Raw genomic sequence first — 18,860 nt, forward strand, 5'->3', positions numbered from 1 at the left:
TGGCATTTTCATCACAAAATCTTTGCCTATTTCTATGACCTGAATGGTATTGCCTAGGTTTTCTTCTAGGGTTTTTATCGTTTTGGGTTTTATATTTAAGTTTTTAATCCCTATTGAGTTAATTTTTGTATATGGTGTAAGGAAGGGGTCTAGTTTCAATTTTCTGCATATGGCTAGCCAGTTCTCCTAGCACCATTTATTAAATAAGGAATCCTTTCCTATTGCATGTTTTTGTCAAGTTTGCCGAAGATCAGAGGGTTATGGGTGTGCAGTCTTATTTCTGAGTTCTCTATTCTTTTGCATTGGTCTACTTATCTGTTCTTGTACCAGTACCATGTTGTTTTGGTTACTGTAGCCTTGTGGTATAGTTTGAAGTAAGGTAGCATGATGCCTCCGCTTTGTTCTTTTTGCTTAGGATTGTCTTGGCAAGCTATTCAGGTTCTTTTTTTAGTTCCACATGAATTTTAAAATAGTTTTTTCTAATTCTGTAGAGAATGTCAATAGTAGTTTAATGGGAATAGCATTGAATCTATAAATTACTTTGGACAGTATGGCCATTTTCACAATATTGATTCTTCCTATCCATGAGCATGGAATGTTTTTCCATTTGTTTGTGTCATCTCTGATTGCTTTGAGCAGTGGTTTTTTGTTCTCCTTGAAGAGGTCCTTCACTTCCCTTGTTAGCTGTATTCCTAGGTATCTTATTCTTTTTGTAGCAATTGTGAATGGGAGCTCATTCATGATTTGTCTCTCTGCTTGTCTATTGTTGGTGTATAGGAATGCTAGTGATTTTTGCAAATTGATTGTGTATCCTGAGACTTTGCTGAAGTTGCTTATCAGCTTAAGAAGCTTTGAGGCCAAGACAATGAGGTTTTCTATATATAGGATTATGCCATCTGCAAACAAAGATGGTTTGACTTCCATTCTTTCTGTTGGAATATCTTTTATTTCTTTCCCTTGCCTGTTTGCCCTGGCCAGATCTTCCAATACCATGTTGAATGGGAGTGGAGAGAGAGAGCATCCTTGCCTTGTGCCGGCTTTCAAGGGGAATGTTTCCAGTTTTTGCCTGTTCAGTAAGACATTGACTGTGGGTTTGTCTTCTATGGCTCTTATTATTTTAAAATATGTTCCTTCAATACCTGATTTATTGAGAGCTTTTAACATGAAGGGATGTTGAATTTTATCAAATGCCTTTTCTGCATCTATTCAAATAATAATGTGGTTTTTGTCTTTAGTTCTACTTATGTGATGAATCACATTTATTGATTTGCATATGTTGAACCAACCTTGCATCTTGGAGATGAAGCCAACTTCAATGGTGGAGGATAAGCTTTTGGATGTGTTGCTGGATTTGGTTTGCCAGTATTTTATTGAGGATTTTTGCATCAATGTTCATCAGGAATATTGGCCTGAACATTTCTTTATTTGTTGTATCTCTGCTCGGTTTTGGTATAAGGATGATGCTGGCCTCACAGAATGAATTAGGGAGGAGTCCCACCTTTTCAATTTTTTGGAATAGTTTCAGTAGAAATGGTAACAGCTCTTCTTTGTACCTCTGGTAGAATGCAGCTGTGAATCCAACTGGTTCTGGGCTTTTTTTGTTTTGTTTTGTTTTGTTTTTTGGCTGGTGGGCTATTTATTACTGCCTCAATTTCAGAACTCATTATTGATCTATTCAGGGATTAAATTTCTTCCTGGTTCATTCTTAGAAGGGTATATGTGTCCAGGAATTTACCCATTTCTTCTAGATTTTCTAGTTTATATGCATAGAAGTATTTATAGTATTCTCTGATGGTTGTTTGTATTTCTGTGGGATCAGTGGTGATGTTTCTGATTGTGTTTATTTGATTCTTCTCTCTTTTCTCTTTATTAGTCTAGGTAGTTGTGTATCTATTTTATTAATTTTTCTCAAAAAACCACCTCCTGGATTTGTTGATTTTTTGAATTTTTTTTGTGTCTCTATCTCTGTCAGTTCAGCTCTGATCTTGGTTATTTTCTGTCTTCTGCTACCTTTGCGGCTTGTTTGCTCTTGGTTTTATAGTTCTTTTTGTTTGATGTTAGACTGCTAAATTAAGATCTTTCTAGCTTGTCGATGTGGATGTTTATTTCTATAAATTTCCCTCTTAATGTTGCTTTAGCTGCATCCAACAGATTCTAATATGTTGTCTCTTTGTTCTCATTAGTTTCAAAGATCTTCTTGATTTCTGCCTTCATTTCATTCTTTACCCAGGAGTCATTCAGGAGCAGGTTGTTCAATTTTCATGTAGTTGTATGATTTTGAGTGAATTTCTTAATATTGAGTTCTAATTTGATTGTACTGTGGTCTATGAGACTGTTTGTTATTATTTCACTTCTTTTTCATTTGCTATGGTGTGTTTTATTTCCCATATGTGATCAGTTTTAGAGTATGTGCTATGTGGCAATGAAAAGAATGTATACTCTGTTGTTTTGGGTGGAGAGTTCTGTATTCATCTATCAGGTCTGTTTGATCCAGAGCTGAGTTCAGGTCCTGAATATCTTTGTTAATTTTCTGTCTTGATCTGTCTAATATTGTCAGTGGGGTGTTGATCTCTCTCACTATTATTGTGTGGGAATCTAAGTCTCTTTGTAGGTCTCTAAGAACTTGCTTTATGAATCTGGGTGCTCTTGTATTGGGCGCATATATATTTAGGATAGTTAGCTCTTCTTGTTAAATTGAACACTTTAGTTTTTTTATTATACTTTAAGTTTTAGGGCACATGTGCACAATGTGCAAGTTTGTTACCTATGTATCCATGTGCCATGTTGGTGTGCTGCACCCATTAACTCGTCATTTAGCATTAGGTGTATCTCCTAATGCTATCCCCCCCACCCCACAACAGTCCCCCGAGTGTGATGTTCCCCTTCCTGTGTCCATGTGTTCTCATTGAAATTGAACACTTTATCATTATGTAATGCCCTTCGTCTTTAATATTATTATTATTATTAAGACAGAGTTTCACTCTTGTTGCGCAGGCTGGAGTGCAGTGGGGTGATCTCGACTCACTGCAACCTCCACCTCCCGAGTTCAAGTGATTCTCCTGCCTTACCCTCTTGAGTAACTGGGATTACAGGCACCCACCACCATGCCTGGTTAATTTTTGTATTTTTTTTTAATAGAGACGGCGTTTCATCATGTTGGCCAGGCTGGTCTTGAGCTGCTGACCTCAGATGATCCACCCGCCTCGGCCTCCCAAAGTGCTGGGATTACAGGCAAGAGCCACCACACCTGGTCTCTTTATATTTTTTCATCTTTGTTAGTTTAAGTCTGTTTTGTCAGAAACTAGAATTGTGACCTCTGCCTTTTTGTTTTGTTTTGTTTTCCATTTGCTTGGTAAATTTTCTTCCATCCCTTTATTTTGAATCTATCTTAGGAAACACAATATTTTATATATTATTTTTTAAAAATCAAAATTAGTGCAAAAAGACAATGATGATCCAAATATCAAAAATAGCATTTTATTCTTAAGAGGGTATTTGTTTCTCCAGATTTGAGAAATTATTACTAACATAATTAATCATTTTAGAATCACCAGCAGTGAAACTAGGCATGGGGTGGGGGAGGAGTCATCACTGGCAGCTTTTTAAGAGCACTTGCCCATACTTGATCTTTATTCTCTTCAGCAACAATAGATGGTGAATGGTAGCTGCTCAGATGGCGGGTGACTGTGTCTTGAAAACTTTGGAAGTGTGTTTCCAGCTGACTGGCTATTTTCACTATTGGTAAATTACTCTGTCTTAATCACAGCTGACTGATCTCAGCTGGCCGGAGAAATGCTGCATTCTTTGGCCCTGTACATAGTCCCCCACAAAGCTGATGCTAATAGCAAAGGTGTCACTTTCCCAGAAACTGCTGAAGCCTCCCTCTGCCTAGGGATCAGCAAGGCCAGCAAAGGAGCTGTCTCACAAACAGATGGCTTCTAGCACATGGTAAATAATAAACTGAAACTCTCACCTAGCCAGTGAGAGGACTAGTGGGGGGAGGAAAGGAACAGTTTGGGGAGTGGGGATGGTTTTAACACTTTATCAACACTCACCATCTTCCAGCTCTACATCCTTGGAATTCCCTGATAAGTAATAAGCTGGATACGATTTATGCTTTGGAAACACCTTATGATGAGATTTACCAAAGAGCAGAAAAGAGTCCCAGATCTTTAATGCACATTCAGTGGCATGATAGGGGAGGATAAATGTACTGTATATAATAGTCTAACATACCCCCTGTTTTTACTGTTGTGAATATTGACTTCCAAATGAATTTAATCAAAATCAATAACAAAATGTACAGTAATGAAGTAATGTAAAATGTAGTAATGTATAGGCCAAGAGGTTGAATATGGAATATATTAACAGAAAAGTATCTTTACAACAATAACTCATCCCTCTTTTATAATCTTTCCTCATCTAATATAAGACAATAAGAAGGAGAGGCAAGCTTCCAGAGCTAGACCACAAAATGGGTCCTTTACAGAATTTTAAAAATTATCTATTTAGCAAATTTAGTGACACAGGATTGGATTCTAGTTGAAAAGACAAATTAAATAAATCAGTTTACAAAAGGTCAACCAGAAGGTGGACCTACACGTAGATGGTTCAAGCCTTGTCCTTTCAAGTTGGCTTATAAAGGGTAATAAAATATGTTTAATAGTAATCATACTTTAATAATTTTCTAAAAGCTTAATAATCCAAAAGGCTTTACATATTTTTGGAGCATGTACATGCACACTAAAGCTAAATGGCAAAAGGCACAATTGTTAAGATTTGTCTACCTATTAAATTTCTAACCTGAGAGGCCAAAGGGAGAAATGTATTATCATGAACTAGCCAGAAAGGCCCAGGGTGATTTTTGAATAATCAATATTTTCCAATATATACAGAAAATAACTGACACTGGAATTCATTAGAAATCTGTTTTTTTTTAAAAAAAAAAAGCTTAATGATTTGCTATTGAAGACTGACCATAATACATAGATATCAAAGAGTGTTTTGCCAAGAAATAATAGCATTCCCATCATATAGAAAATAAAACTGAAGTGTTTGCATATTAAGAGGTCTCATAAATCATTGGATGTAGTCTTTCACTTGTTTATCATTTCTATTTTTTTCTTTACAACTCCAATTTACTTTTCCCTTCTCATATTTGGCTGTTACACCTCTCAATAACCTTTGCATTACTGTCTGCTACCCCACATTTCCTTCCTTCTCTACACTATTTCCCCCACTCTGTCCTCATCTGGCCATCTTTATACTCTAGAGAAGCTTTAAAAGAGGAAAGAATGAAGGCAGCCAAAAAAGAAAACAACCAACTTTTAATCATGGTTTGGGCAGCTGATTTAAGGCAAAATATACTATTTTTAAAATACCTATTTTTGAAAGCGGGGAGAGGAAGAGAGACAGAGAAGATGAAGCAATGAAGGAAGGAAGGAAGGAAGGAAGGAAGGAAGGAAGGAAGGAGGGAGAAAAGGGAGGAAGGGAGGGAGAAAAGGGAGGAAGGAAGGAAGGAAGAAAGGAAGGAAGGAAGGAGGGAGGGAGGGAGGAGGGAGGGAGGGAGGGAGGGAGGGAGGGACGGAAGGAAGGAAGGAAGGAGGGAGGGAGGGAGAAAAGGGAGGAAGGGAGGAAGAAAAGGGAGGAAGGAAGGAAGGAAGGAAGGAAGGAAGGAAGGAAGGAAGGAAGGAAGGAAGGAAAAGGTGGGAGAGTGGGAAGGAGGGAGGAAGGGAGGGAGGGGATATTAAAAGGGAGGAGGGAATAAATGAATTACCAATGTTTGCTAGCACAGTCCTGCAATGACGAATGTGAACTTCCACATGCCATTTCTGTGTAATGCCTGAGCATTACTGAGGACAAGCACTGACATACACAAATGTTATTAGAATCTGAGCAGCAATACTGCTGTAAGGGTAAGAATTCAGAAATCCGGCACAGAGCAACTCAGGTCTAGTGGCATTTCCCACTCATCCTCAGGGGACTCCACCATGGCTGAAGTAATAGAAGTCAAAACTTCAATCAGGCCCTTATTAGTTACTTTCCACACAGAATATGAGGTACCATTGTTGGTGGCAAACAAGAGCTATTGCAGCTTAGAATTGACAATGCTTTTTTAAAAGCTATCTTTGACTGCTCAATATAAGGTTAGGAGTAGGTCATGTACCAGGGTTTCTACCAAATTAATGCTATCAGGGGAATTACACTTAAATGGAATTCTTTCTATCTAAACAATTCCATCTAGTTTCATCACTGCTTTTTCTCTCCCCATCCCTTCCTATATAAAATAATTCAGAGGAGTAGACATCTGGAATAATATATAAAGAATCAAGTTATCAAACAAGCCAAGATTTACCACCAGACCCTGTGCCCCCGCTCTAAGTCATCCAGAAAACGAAAGTCTCAAACAGCCAGTAATTTTTTTTGACAGGTTTCAAATAATCTTTGACATTCTGCTTCTTGGTACACAATCTTCATTCAAATGACCAAAACAAAATTTTAAAGAGGCACTTCCATCTGGGAATCATTTTCCTCATCTATTTTTCATTTAAACATCATATTGGTATGTTTAAGAGAAGGCTTCCTAAATCAGCTATAAAATAAATGTAGGAATATAAATCTAAATATAATCAGTACACTTATTGTTCCTCCCTGAAAATCAAGATGCTCTTCCTTATAGCATTTTTTTTCCCAATACTAACTATTCTCTTGTAGAATATTTCTGTAACAAAGAATCATATTGTCATGACTGTGCCAGTCCAATAAAAGGAAACTTCATTATACCTATATCTACACACACGTAGTAAATTGGATATTTAAAGCTGTTTGTTTTCAATAGTTGAGGATGTCAGCAATAATTCTGTAAGCATTTATGCGCCTTCGTACGATGTGTGTGTGTGTGTGTGTGTGTGTGTGTGAGATAGAGCGTTGAGGCTGGGGAGAATTCAGAAAAGTAGACTCTAAAGTGACTCCAATAGGCAGAGTAAAAAGTGACACTAGGTTAATAGACATGATATTGAGTAGATAGAGGGCCTGAATTCTGAAATGTGAGATATTTGGATTTTTCCCACAAAATGATATTGAGCCATTATGGATTCTTAAACCTAAAAGTGATGAGACAAAGCTATCTTTCAGGAAGCTGTATATATTGTGGATGCTTGGCAACTGGAGGAAGGGAAGGAAAGGTAAGGAAACAAAAATTGGATGGAAGAAAGAATAGAGGCCGTGGATACATTTAAGATGCTGTGGCAATAATCTGTAATAAGGCAAAAAGGGCCTAAACTACATGAAAGAGAGAAGGGATAAGAAGGCAAGGTCAGAGGGAAATGTCATTATTTTATTATAAGGATTTGCAGGTATAGATAAGCAGTCAATTATAAAAGATGAATCCTAAATTGTGATTCCAAAGCACCAGGAGAAGGAGGGTATCCCTAGTACCACTGACAGGAAAATAGGGTCGGCAAGGAGCACTGATCTGGAAACTGGGAGGTAGAAAATGCAGGGGAATTAAGAGGTTAAATATTTGGTTCAGTAGCTGTTAAATCTGAGAGGGTGAAATTACAGCCATCTAGATATATTTAATTAACATATGGAAATATCACGTATGGATTAGAAATATCACGTATGGATGTTTTAGGCAATCAGTATGGAGACGATAACTGAGGTCTTGAGAATGACTAAAGTGTCCCACGCAGAAAACACAGACAGGAAAAAGGCCAAGGGCTTGACGTTGGAGGAAATTTGATCACGAAATATGAGATGTGAATCAAAGAGAGAGAGAAAGAGAGAGAGAAAAAAACTCAGATGGGAGGAAGGGAAAGATCTAGGTGTGTTAGAATAATCGCAAGAGCCTTACTAGGAAGCAGAAGACATAGGTTCTAGTTTTAGTTGTGTCACTTTCTAATGGCAATGTGATTGAGTTGCATGATTGTGCTATACTTCTGTAAAATAAAGGATATAGAGGAGTTCTGTTACTGCTTAGGATATAGAAAGCTGAAAGGAGTGTCACTCCCACCCTAACAGCAAAGAAACGCCAGATAGACTACAAAACCTTCACTTTTCTTGAAGCCCTGGAAGAGCTGATGCTGCAGAGTAACCAAGTAGCCTGAATTGCAAAGGCGAGTAGGCACCTCCAAGAAGAGATAGGCTATGCAGACAGGCTCAGCAGGGCAGAAAGATGCACTGGCCACTGTCCAAGGAAGTAAAAACAAATCTGCTAAAATTCTCACAAATGCTAAAGACCAAGTGTGGGCTAGTATGACCACATAAAATTGTTGTGAGCCCCCAAACACAAAGGAATTAACTCTCACAGACCATTTTCCATAGCCCTCCACTGAGTGCTAATAAGATTGAGTACAGGATGAGAAACCAAAGAAATCACCCTCAGTTATGCAGGTATGCAGGAAGGGATAAGCTGCCACTGCAGGAATACATAAGCTCTGTGTTTCTACCCAGAACCTTTTCTCATATGAAGCAAAGTCATAATCCACTGGGAGGGGACACAACCCCTGTCTTTTCAGGACACAGGGAAACATCCATCAGAAGGAAAAAACAAAAAACACCTCTACTCCAGGAGGAAGAGCAGGAAAGGGTCCTGATTCCAGAATGCCATACCGATATCATCAGAGGTCTCTTACTGCTGTCCCACATAAGAACCACTCTATCGTATAAAACCTGCTACATATACAAGACAGAGTTTGACTGCTACAGGAAGGAAAGACATAGATGATGAGAAAGCTAAACCCATGAGGCACAGGCTCTGATTAAAATGCTTGACCAGGAGAGTAGCAAACCTTCTGCCCTCTACCATCAATCTAGCAAACACTGAGCAGCAAGCAACAGCAGCTTACCGCTGGAGGAGAGGCAGGAGCGTGGAGATCTACCCTCTGTGCTATATAGGTATGCAGGGTTGGCTAAAAGTGGAAGATGAAGCACTAGCACTGAAAAAAACCCTCTGGCTCCCCAGCTTCCAATCTATGTACCAGGCAACAGCAGCCCAATGCTAGTGGGATTGAAGACTATGGCACACTGAAGGTAGCCATAACAACAAAACCCACTCAACTTCTCACTGCATTGACTCAATATCCCCCCCTAACATACACACACACACACACACACACACACACACACACACACACACATATTTTGGAAGAAGAAGAGGTGAGACCATTTCCAAGCATAAATATATTTTCCTGTGACTCTACTGTTCTACAATGATGTATACCAATTAATAAAAATTGATGAGATACATAAAAAGGCAAGAAAAGCAATTGATTGTCAAATGACAAAGAAATCAACAGAACCAAATTCAGAGATCACCCAAATATTAGATCACAAAAGAAGTTTAAAATTACTGGGATAAATATTTTAAAGAATCTAGTGGAAATATACATGAGTATATGGGAGAATTTTAACAGAGTCACCATAAGAAAGAGAAATAAAGATGCTAGAAATAAAAAAAAGAAGAATTGTATTAACAGGCTTACAGTAGACTGAACATAACTGAGGAAAAACTCAATGAGCTTAAAGACAGGTGAGTAGGAATTAGCCCAACTGAAACACAAAGAGAGAACTGAGTGAAAAAGACAGAACAGAGAGTCCAAGAGTTGTGAATAATATTAAACAGTCTAACACATCTATAATTGGAGTCTCAGAAGAGGAAGAGAAAGAGAACAGGGTAGAAGAAATATGTGAACAGAACTTTTGGCTGATAATTTTCCAAAAATTAAGACATTAAACTAAAGATCCAAGAAGACCAGAGAATCCAAAACAAGATAAAAACAACAAAAAATGCATATTCAAACTGTTGCAAATTAAAGAGAAAATCTTGAAGATGGTCAAAGAGAAAAGAACATTATATACACAGATGCAATCATAATTACAGCAGACTCATAATAAGTTATATAACCATAAAGCCAATGACATGACATCTTTAAAGTATTGAAACAAAAAATAAAACAACTGTCAACCCAGAATACCATCTTTCATGGAAATACCTTTGAAAAATGAGGGTTTCATAAATAAAAATAAAGATTTTTTATGACAAATAAAATATGAGATAATTCATTGCATGCAGACCTGCACTATAAGAAAAATGTGGGGGGTGGAGCCAAGATGGCCGAATAGGAACAGCTCCGGTCTCCAGCTCCCAGCCCCAGCGACACAGAAGACGGGTGATCTCTGCATTTCTGCTTGAGGTACTGGTTTCATCTCACTAGGGAGTGCCTAACAGTGGGTGCAGGACAGTCGGTGAAGCGCACTGTGCGCGAGCCGAAGCAGGGCGAGACATTGACTCACTCGGGAAGCGCAAGGGGTCAGGGAGTTCCCTTTCCTAGTCAAAGAAAGAGGAAGCAGACGGCACCTGGAATATCGGGTCAGTCCCACCCTAACTGCGCTTTTCCAACGGGCCTGGAAAACGGCACACTAGGAGATTGTGTCCCGCACCTGGCTCGGAGGGTCCTATGCCCACGGAGTCTCGCTAATTGCTAGCACAGCAGTCTGAGATCAAGCTGCGAGGCGGCAGCGAGGCTGGGGGAGGGGCGCCCGCCATTGCCCAGGCTTGCTTAGGTAAACAAAGCAGCCAGGAAGCTCGAACTGGGTGGAGCCCACCACAGCTCAAGGAGGCCTGCCTGCCTCTGTAGGCTCCACCTCTGGGGGCAGGGCACAGACAAACAAAAACTCTGCAAGAACTTCCACAGACTTAAATGTCCCTGTCTGACTGACAGCTTTGAAGAGAGTAGTGGTTCTCCCAGCACGCAGCTGGAGATCTGAGAACGGTCAGACTGCCACCTAAAGTGGGTCCCTCACCCCTGAGCAGCCTAACTGGGAGGCACCCCCCCAGTAGGGACAGACTGACACCTCATTCAACCCGGTACTTCTCTGAGACAAAACTTTCAGAGGAACTATCAGACAGCTGAATTTGTGGTCTCACGAAAATCCGCTGTTCTGCAGCCACCGCTGCTGACACCCAGCCAAACAGGCTCTGGAGTGCACCTCTAGTAAACTCCAACAGACCTGCAGCTGAGGGTCCTGTCTGGTAGAAGGAAAACTAACAAACAGAAAGGACATCCACACCAAAAACCCATCTGTACATCACCATCATCAAAGACAAAAAGTAGATAAAACCACAAAGATGGGGAAAAAACAGACCAAAAAAACTGGAAACTCTAAAAAACAGAGCACCTCTCCTCCTCCAAAGGAACGCAGTTCCTCACCAGCAACGGAACAAAGCTGGATGGAGGATGACTTTGATGAGTTGAGAGAAGAAGGCTTCAGACGATCAAACTACTCTGAGCTACGAGAGGAAATTCAAAACAACAGCAAAGAAGTTAAAAACTTTGAAAAAAAATTAGAAGAATGGATAACTAGAATAACCAATGGAGAGAAGGGCTTCAAGGAGCTGATGGAACTGAAAGCCAAGTTTCGAGAACTACGCGAAGATTGCAGAAGCCTCAGTAGCAGATGCGATCAACTGGAAGAAAGGGTATCGCTGATGGAAGATGAAATGAATGAAATGAAGAGAGAAGGGAAGTTTAGAGAAAAAAGGATAAAAAGAAATGAACAAAGCCTCCAAGAAATTTGGGACTATGTGAAAAGACCAAACCTACGTCTGATTGGTGTACCTGAAAATGATGGGGAGAATGGAACCAAGTTGGAAAACACTCTGCAAGATATTATCCAGGAGAACTTCCCCAATCTAGCAAGGCAGGCCAGCATTCAGATTCAGGAAATACAGAGAACGCCACAAAGATACTCCTCGAGAAGGGCAACTCCAAGACACATTATTGTCAGATTCACCAAAGTTGAAATGAAAGAAAAAATGTTAAGGGCAGCCAGAGAGAAAGGTCGGGTTACCCACAAAGGGAAGCCCATCAGACTAACAGCTGATCTCTCAGCAGAAACTCTACAAGCCAGAAGAGAGTGGGGGCCGATATTCAACATTCTTAAAGAAAAGAATTTTCAACCCAGAATCTCCTATCCCGCCAAACTAAGCTTCATAAGTGAAGGAGAAATAAAACACTTTACAGACAAGCAAACGCTGAGTGATTTTGTCACCACCAGGCCTGCCCTAAAAGAGCTCCTGAAGGAAGCACTAAACATGGAAAGGAACAACCGGTACCAGCCACTGCAAAAACATGCCAAATTGTAAAGACCATCGAGACTAGGAAGAAACTATAGCAACTAACGAGCAAAATAACCAACTAACATCATAATGACAGGATCAGATTCACACATAACAATATTAACGTTAAATGTAAATGGGCTAAATGCTCCAATCAAAAGACACAGACTGGCAAACTGGATAAGGAGTCAGGACCCATCAGTGTGCTGTATTCAGGAAACCCATCTCACATGCAGAGACACACATAGACTCAAAATAAAGGGATGGAGGAAGATCTATCAAGCAACTGGAAAACAAAAAAAGGCAGGGGTTGCAATCCTAGTCTCTGATAAAATAGACTTTAAACCAACAAAGATCAAAAGAGACAAAGAAGGCCATTACATAATGGTAAAGGGATCAATTCATCAAGAAGAGCTAACTATCCTAAATATATATGCACCCAACACAGGAGCACCCAGATTCATAAAGCAAGTCCTGAGTGACCTACTAAGGGACTTAAACTCCCACACAATAATAATGGGAGATTTTAACACCCCACTGTCAGCATTAGACAGATCAACGAGACAGAAAGTTAACAAGGATATCCAGGAATTGAACTCAGCTCTACATAAAGTGGACCTAATAGACATCTACAGAACTCTCCACCCCAAGTCAACAGAATATACATTTTTTTCAGCACCACACCACACCTATTCCAAAATTGACCACATAGTTGGAAGTAAAGCTCTCCTCAGCAAATGTAAAAGAACAGAAATTATAACAAACTGTCTCTCAGACCACAGTGCAATCAAACTAGAACTCAGGATTAAGAAACTCACTCAAAACCGCTCTACTACATGGAAACTGAACAACCTGCTCCTGAATGACTATTGGGTACATAATGAAATGAAGGCAGAAATAAAGATGTTCTTTGAAACCAACGAGAACAAAGACACAACATACCAGAATCTCTGGGACACATTCAAAGCAGTGTGTAGAGGGAAATTTATAGCACTAAATGCCCACAAGAGAAAGCAGGAAAGATCCAAAATTGACTCCCTAACATCACAATTAAAAGAACTAGAAAAGCAAGAGCAAACACATTCAAAAGCTAGCAGAAGGCTAGAAATAACTAAAATCAGAGCAGAACTGAAGGAAATAGAGACACAAAAAACCCTTCAAAAAATTAATGAATCCAGGAGCTGGTTTTTTGAAAAGATCAACAAAATTGATGGACCGCTAGCAAGACTAATAAAGAAGAAAAGAGAGAAGAATCAAATAGATGCAATAAAAAACGAAAAAGGGGATATCACCACCGATCCCACAGAAATACAATCTACCATCAGAGAATACTACAAACACCTCTATGCAAATAAACTAGAAAATCTAGAAGAAATGGATAAATTCCTCGACAAATACACCCTCCCAAGACTAAACCAGGAAGAAGTTGAATCTCTGAATAGACCAATAACAGGTTCTGAAATTGTGGCAATAATCAATAGCTTACCAACCAAAAAGAGTCCAGGACCTGATGGATTCACAGCCGAATTCTACCAGAGGTACAAGGAGGAACTGGTACCATTCCTTCTGAAACTATTCCAATCGATAGAAAAAGAGCGAATCCTCCCTAACACATTTTATGAAGCCAGCATCGTCCTGATACCAAAACCTGGCAGAGACATAACCAAAAAAGAGAATTTCAGACCAATATCCTTGATGAACATTGATGCAAAAATCCTCAATAAAATACTGGCAAACCGAATCCAGCAGCACATCAAAAAGCTTATCCACCATGATCAAGTGGGCTTCATCCCTGGGATGCAAGGCTGGTTCAACATACGCAAATCAATAAATGTAATCCAACATATAAACAGAACCAAAGACAAAAACCACATGATTATCTCAATAGATGCAGAAAAGGCCTTTGACAAAATTCAACAACCCTTCATGCTAAAAACTCTCAATAAATTAGGTATTGATGGGACGTATCTCAAAATAATAAGAGCTATCTACGACAAACCCACAGCCAATATCATACTGAATGGGCAAAAACTGGAAGCATTCCCTCTGAAAACTGGCACAAGACAGGGATGCCCTCTCTCACCGCTCCTGTTCAACATAGTGCTGGAAGTTCTGGCCAGAGCAATCAGGCAGGAGAAGGAAATAAAAGGTATTCAATTAGGAAAAGAGGAAGTCAAATTGTCCCTGTTTGCAGATGACATGATTGTATATCTAGAAAACCCCATTGTCTCAGCCCCAAATCTCCTTAAGCTGATTAGCAACTTCAGCGAAGTCTCAGGATACAAAATTAATGTACAAAAATCACAAGCATTCTTGTACACCAATAACAGACAAACAGAGAGCCAAATCATGAGTGAACTCCCATTCACAATTGCTTCAAAGAGAATAAAATACCTAGGAATCCAACTTACAAGGGATGTGAAGGACCTCTTCAAGGAGAACTACAAACCACTGCTCAATGAAATAAAAGAGGATACAAACAAATGGAAGAACATTCCATGCTCATGGGTTGGAAGAATCAATATCGTGAAAATGGCCATACTGCCCAAGGTAATTTATAGATTCAATGCCATCCCCATCAAGCTACCAATGACTTTCTTCACAGAATTGGAAAAAACTACTTTAAAGTTCATATGGAACCAAAAAAGAGCCCGCATCGCCAAGTCAATCCTAAGCCAAAAGAACAAAGCTGGAGGCATCACGCTACCTGACTTTAAACTATACTACAAGGCTACAGTAACCAAAACAGCATGGTACTGGTACCACAACAGAGACATAGATCAATGGAACAGAACAGAGCCCTCAGAAATGATGCCGCATAGCTACAACTATCTGATCTTTGACAAACCTGACAAAAACAAGAAATGGGGAAAGGATTCCCTATTTAATAAATGGTGCTGGGAAAACTGGCTAGCCATATGTAGAAAGCTGCAACTGGATCCCTTCCTTACACCTTATACAAAAATTAATTCAAGATGGATTAAAGACTTATATGTTAGACCTAAAACCATTAAAATCCTACAAGAAAACCTAGGCAATACCATTCAGGACATAGGCGTGGGTAAGGACTTCATGTCTAAAACACCAAAAGCAATGGCAACAAAAGCCAAAATCGACAAATGGGATCTCATTAAACTAAAGAGCTTCTGCACAGCAAAAGAAACTATCATCAGAGTGAACAGGCAACCTACAGAATGGGAGAAAATTTTTGCAACCTACTCATCTGACAAAGGGCTAATATCCAGAATCTATAATGAACTCAAACAAATTTACAAGAAAAAAACAAACAACCCCATCAAAAAGTGGGCAGAGGACATGAACAGACACTTCTCAAAAGAAGACATTTATGCAGCCAAAAAACACATGCAAAAATGCTCATCATCACTGGCCATCAGAGAAATGCAAATCAAAACCACAGTGAGATACCATCTCACACCAGTTAGAATGGCCATCATTAAAAAATCAGGAAACAACAGGTGCTGGAGAGGATGTGGAGAAATAGGAACACTTTTACACTGTTGGTGGGACTGTAAACTAGTTCAACCATTGTGGAAGTCAGTGTAGCGATTCCTCAGGGATCTCGAACTAGAAATACCATTTGACCCAGCCATCCCATTACTGGGTATATACCCAAAGGACTATAAATCATGCTGCTATAAAGACACATGCACACGTATGTTTATTGCGGCACTATTCACAATAGCAAAGAGTTGGAACCAACCCAAATGTCCAACAACGATAGACTGGATTAAGAAAATGTGGCACATATACACCATGGAATACTATGCAGCCATAAAAAATGATGAGTTCGTGTCCTTTGTAGGGACATGGATGAAACTGGAAAACATCATTCTCAGTAAACTATCGCAAGGACAAAAAACCAAACACCGCATGTTCTCACTCATAGGTGGGAATTGAACAATGAGAACTCATGGACACAGGAAGGGGAACATCACACTCCGGGGACTGTTGTGGGGTGGGGGGAGGGGGGAGGGACAGCATTAGGAGATACACCTAATGCTAAATGACGAGTTAATGGGTGCAGGAAATCAACATGGCACATGGATACATATGTAACAAACCTGCACATTGTGCACATGTACCCTAAAACCCTAAAGTATAATAAAAAAAAAAAAAAAAAAAAAGAAACACGTATTTCCTACATTAAATGCTTCCATGTTGACTAAAGATTGCTGACATCTAGAACTTTTATTTGTTTATAATCTGCTTTCTCCTGTTTTAATTTCCAGTTATTATCCTTGTAGAGTTTCATTTTGTCTAATAGATTATTTGTTCTGCCCTGTAAAGTTGCACTATATTTTTTGTAGTTTCTCAGAGTTTTGCAAACCATTTAGCCATTTTCTTCAAACTTTTAAACTATTAATAAAGAAAACCTTGAAAAAGTAAAAAAAAAAAAAAAAAAAAAAGAAAAATGTAAGAGAACTTCTTGAGGAAGAAGGAATGATGCCAGGCAGAAACTTGAATCTATACAAAGAAATAAAAAGCTCTAGATGGTAAAAATGAAAATAAATATAAAAGATTTTTCTTATTTTAATCATTCTTAAAGTTAATTGATGTTCTAAAGCAAAAATAATAACAATATATTGTGAGGTTTATAACATATGTAAGTTAAATGTATGACAACAATAACACAAAAGATGGGAGGGGGAGTTGAAAGTATACTAGTTTAAGACTCTTACACTATACAAGAATTAGTATAACATTATTTAAAAGTGGAACTTGATAAATTAAAGATATAAGTTGTATACCTTAGGAGGCAATCACTACTTATAAGAAGAAAAGCTAATAAATAAATAAATAATAAAGACAAAACAAAATAAAAAATAAGTAATCCAAAAGCAGGCAGGAACAAAGAAATAATGAAGAAAAAGAAATTATATATTTAAATCCAAGTATATTAAAAATTACACCAAACTTAAATGCTCTGAACACCTAATTAAAAGAAAGAGATTGCCAGATTGATTAAGAAAGTAGGAAGTCCACTTTAAATATAATGGCATATGTTAAAATAAAGGGGTTGGAAAAGATCCACAGTTCTCATGTTAAAATCTCTGGACCATTAGAAGTTTGTGTTGAGTGAAAAAAAAGCTTTCCAGCTATTTTCCATAGTTCACAAAGTTAGACTTTTACTAGCTTTTTGTTGCCCTGAAGGTGATGCACCAACACTGGGACATGATATTGAACTCTTTCCAAACTATCCATGGTGTATTTATGTAGTTTCATGTACCTAATTTCACTTTATGCTGCCTCTTTATTTTAAAAAGTGCTTATTCATTTAATTTATTTAACAAGTTTTTAAGTGCCTACAATGAACCAGACACTGTTCTAAAAATTACTGGAATTGTTGGAGTAGTTGTGGAGCAGAACACAAGCAAATGGTCAGACAATGACCAAGAATAACCTTATTGGCACTATCTTTAACTAGCTAACTAGCTAACCCACTGAAACCTATCTATTCAATTTAAGATTTTTCTATTAAATACCATATGCTAGGGTTAAAAACATGAATAAGATTCAGCTTTGTCCTCAAGGCATTCATACCTAGCTCGTATCTGTGTGACAAATGAAGTTATTAATGATCACCCAAGCAACTCCTTAGAATAAACACATTAATTTCTGTGAAGGCCCTTTGTAAACTGCAAATAACAGCTCACATGTGCTTAATACACACTATGCAATTGTCTACATGCTTTTTGTGAATTAGCCCCAGATGGGCAAATATACTCTCTATTATAAGCTATTATTGTGCTATTAAAATTTGGTGCCAATGAAGCTCAGCTTGTAGATCTGCAGAAGACTCTTAGTTCTTCCTTCCATGGTTACTGATTGACTAGCAATCTTCTAAATGCACATGCCTGTTCAAAGGGCTCCTTGTATCTGAGTGAGGCTGGATCGGAGTAATTCCATCCCCATGGATGATAAACAACTGTTGTCAGAAGAAAAACCAATCATTGTCTCCAACAACTGAGGTGCTAAAGACACTAAAGTACAAGCACAATCCCCAATTCACCCATAGACTGTCTGCAAAGTTCATTTGCAAAGCAAGGGTTAATTATCAGATAGTTAGATCACAGTACTAGGGGTATTATTAGGGGTTGAATTGTAACCCCTTGTGATGGTTAATTTTGTGTGTCAATTTGCCTGAGCTAAGGGATGCTCAGAGAGCTGGTAAAACAATTATTTCTGGATGTATCTGTAAGGGTGTTTCTGGAAGAGATTAGCATTTGCGTCAGTAGATTGAATAAAGAAGATCTACCCTAACCAATATGGGCAGCATATTCAATTCATTGAGAACCCAATGCATATAAAAGTAAAGTGTATGACAACAAAACAAAAAGAACAAAAAGGCAGAGGAATGGCACTGGGGCATCTATCTTCTCCTGACCTTGGACATCAGAGCCCCTGGTTCTCTGGCCTTTGGCCTGCAGGACTAACACTGCCACCACCACCACCTCTACTCCAGTTCTCAGGCCTTTGGCTTCAGGCTGGGAGTTATACCAGCAGCTCTCCTGGTTCTCAGGCCTTCAGGCTCAGGCTGAATTATATTCTTGGATTTCCTGCCCCTCCAGCTTCCAGATGGCATATCATTGTACTTCTCAGGCCCCGTAATTACATCAACTAATTCACATAATAAGTCTCCTCATATATACATATATGTGAGGATGTGTGTGTGTGTGTGACTGTGTGTATATATCTTATTCATTCTGTTTCTCTAGAG

Source organism: Nomascus leucogenys, chromosome 6, assembly GCF_006542625.1.
Source record: "Nomascus leucogenys isolate Asia chromosome 6, Asia_NLE_v1, whole genome shotgun sequence".
Taxonomy (NCBI): Eukaryota; Metazoa; Chordata; class Mammalia; order Primates; family Hylobatidae; genus Nomascus; species Nomascus leucogenys.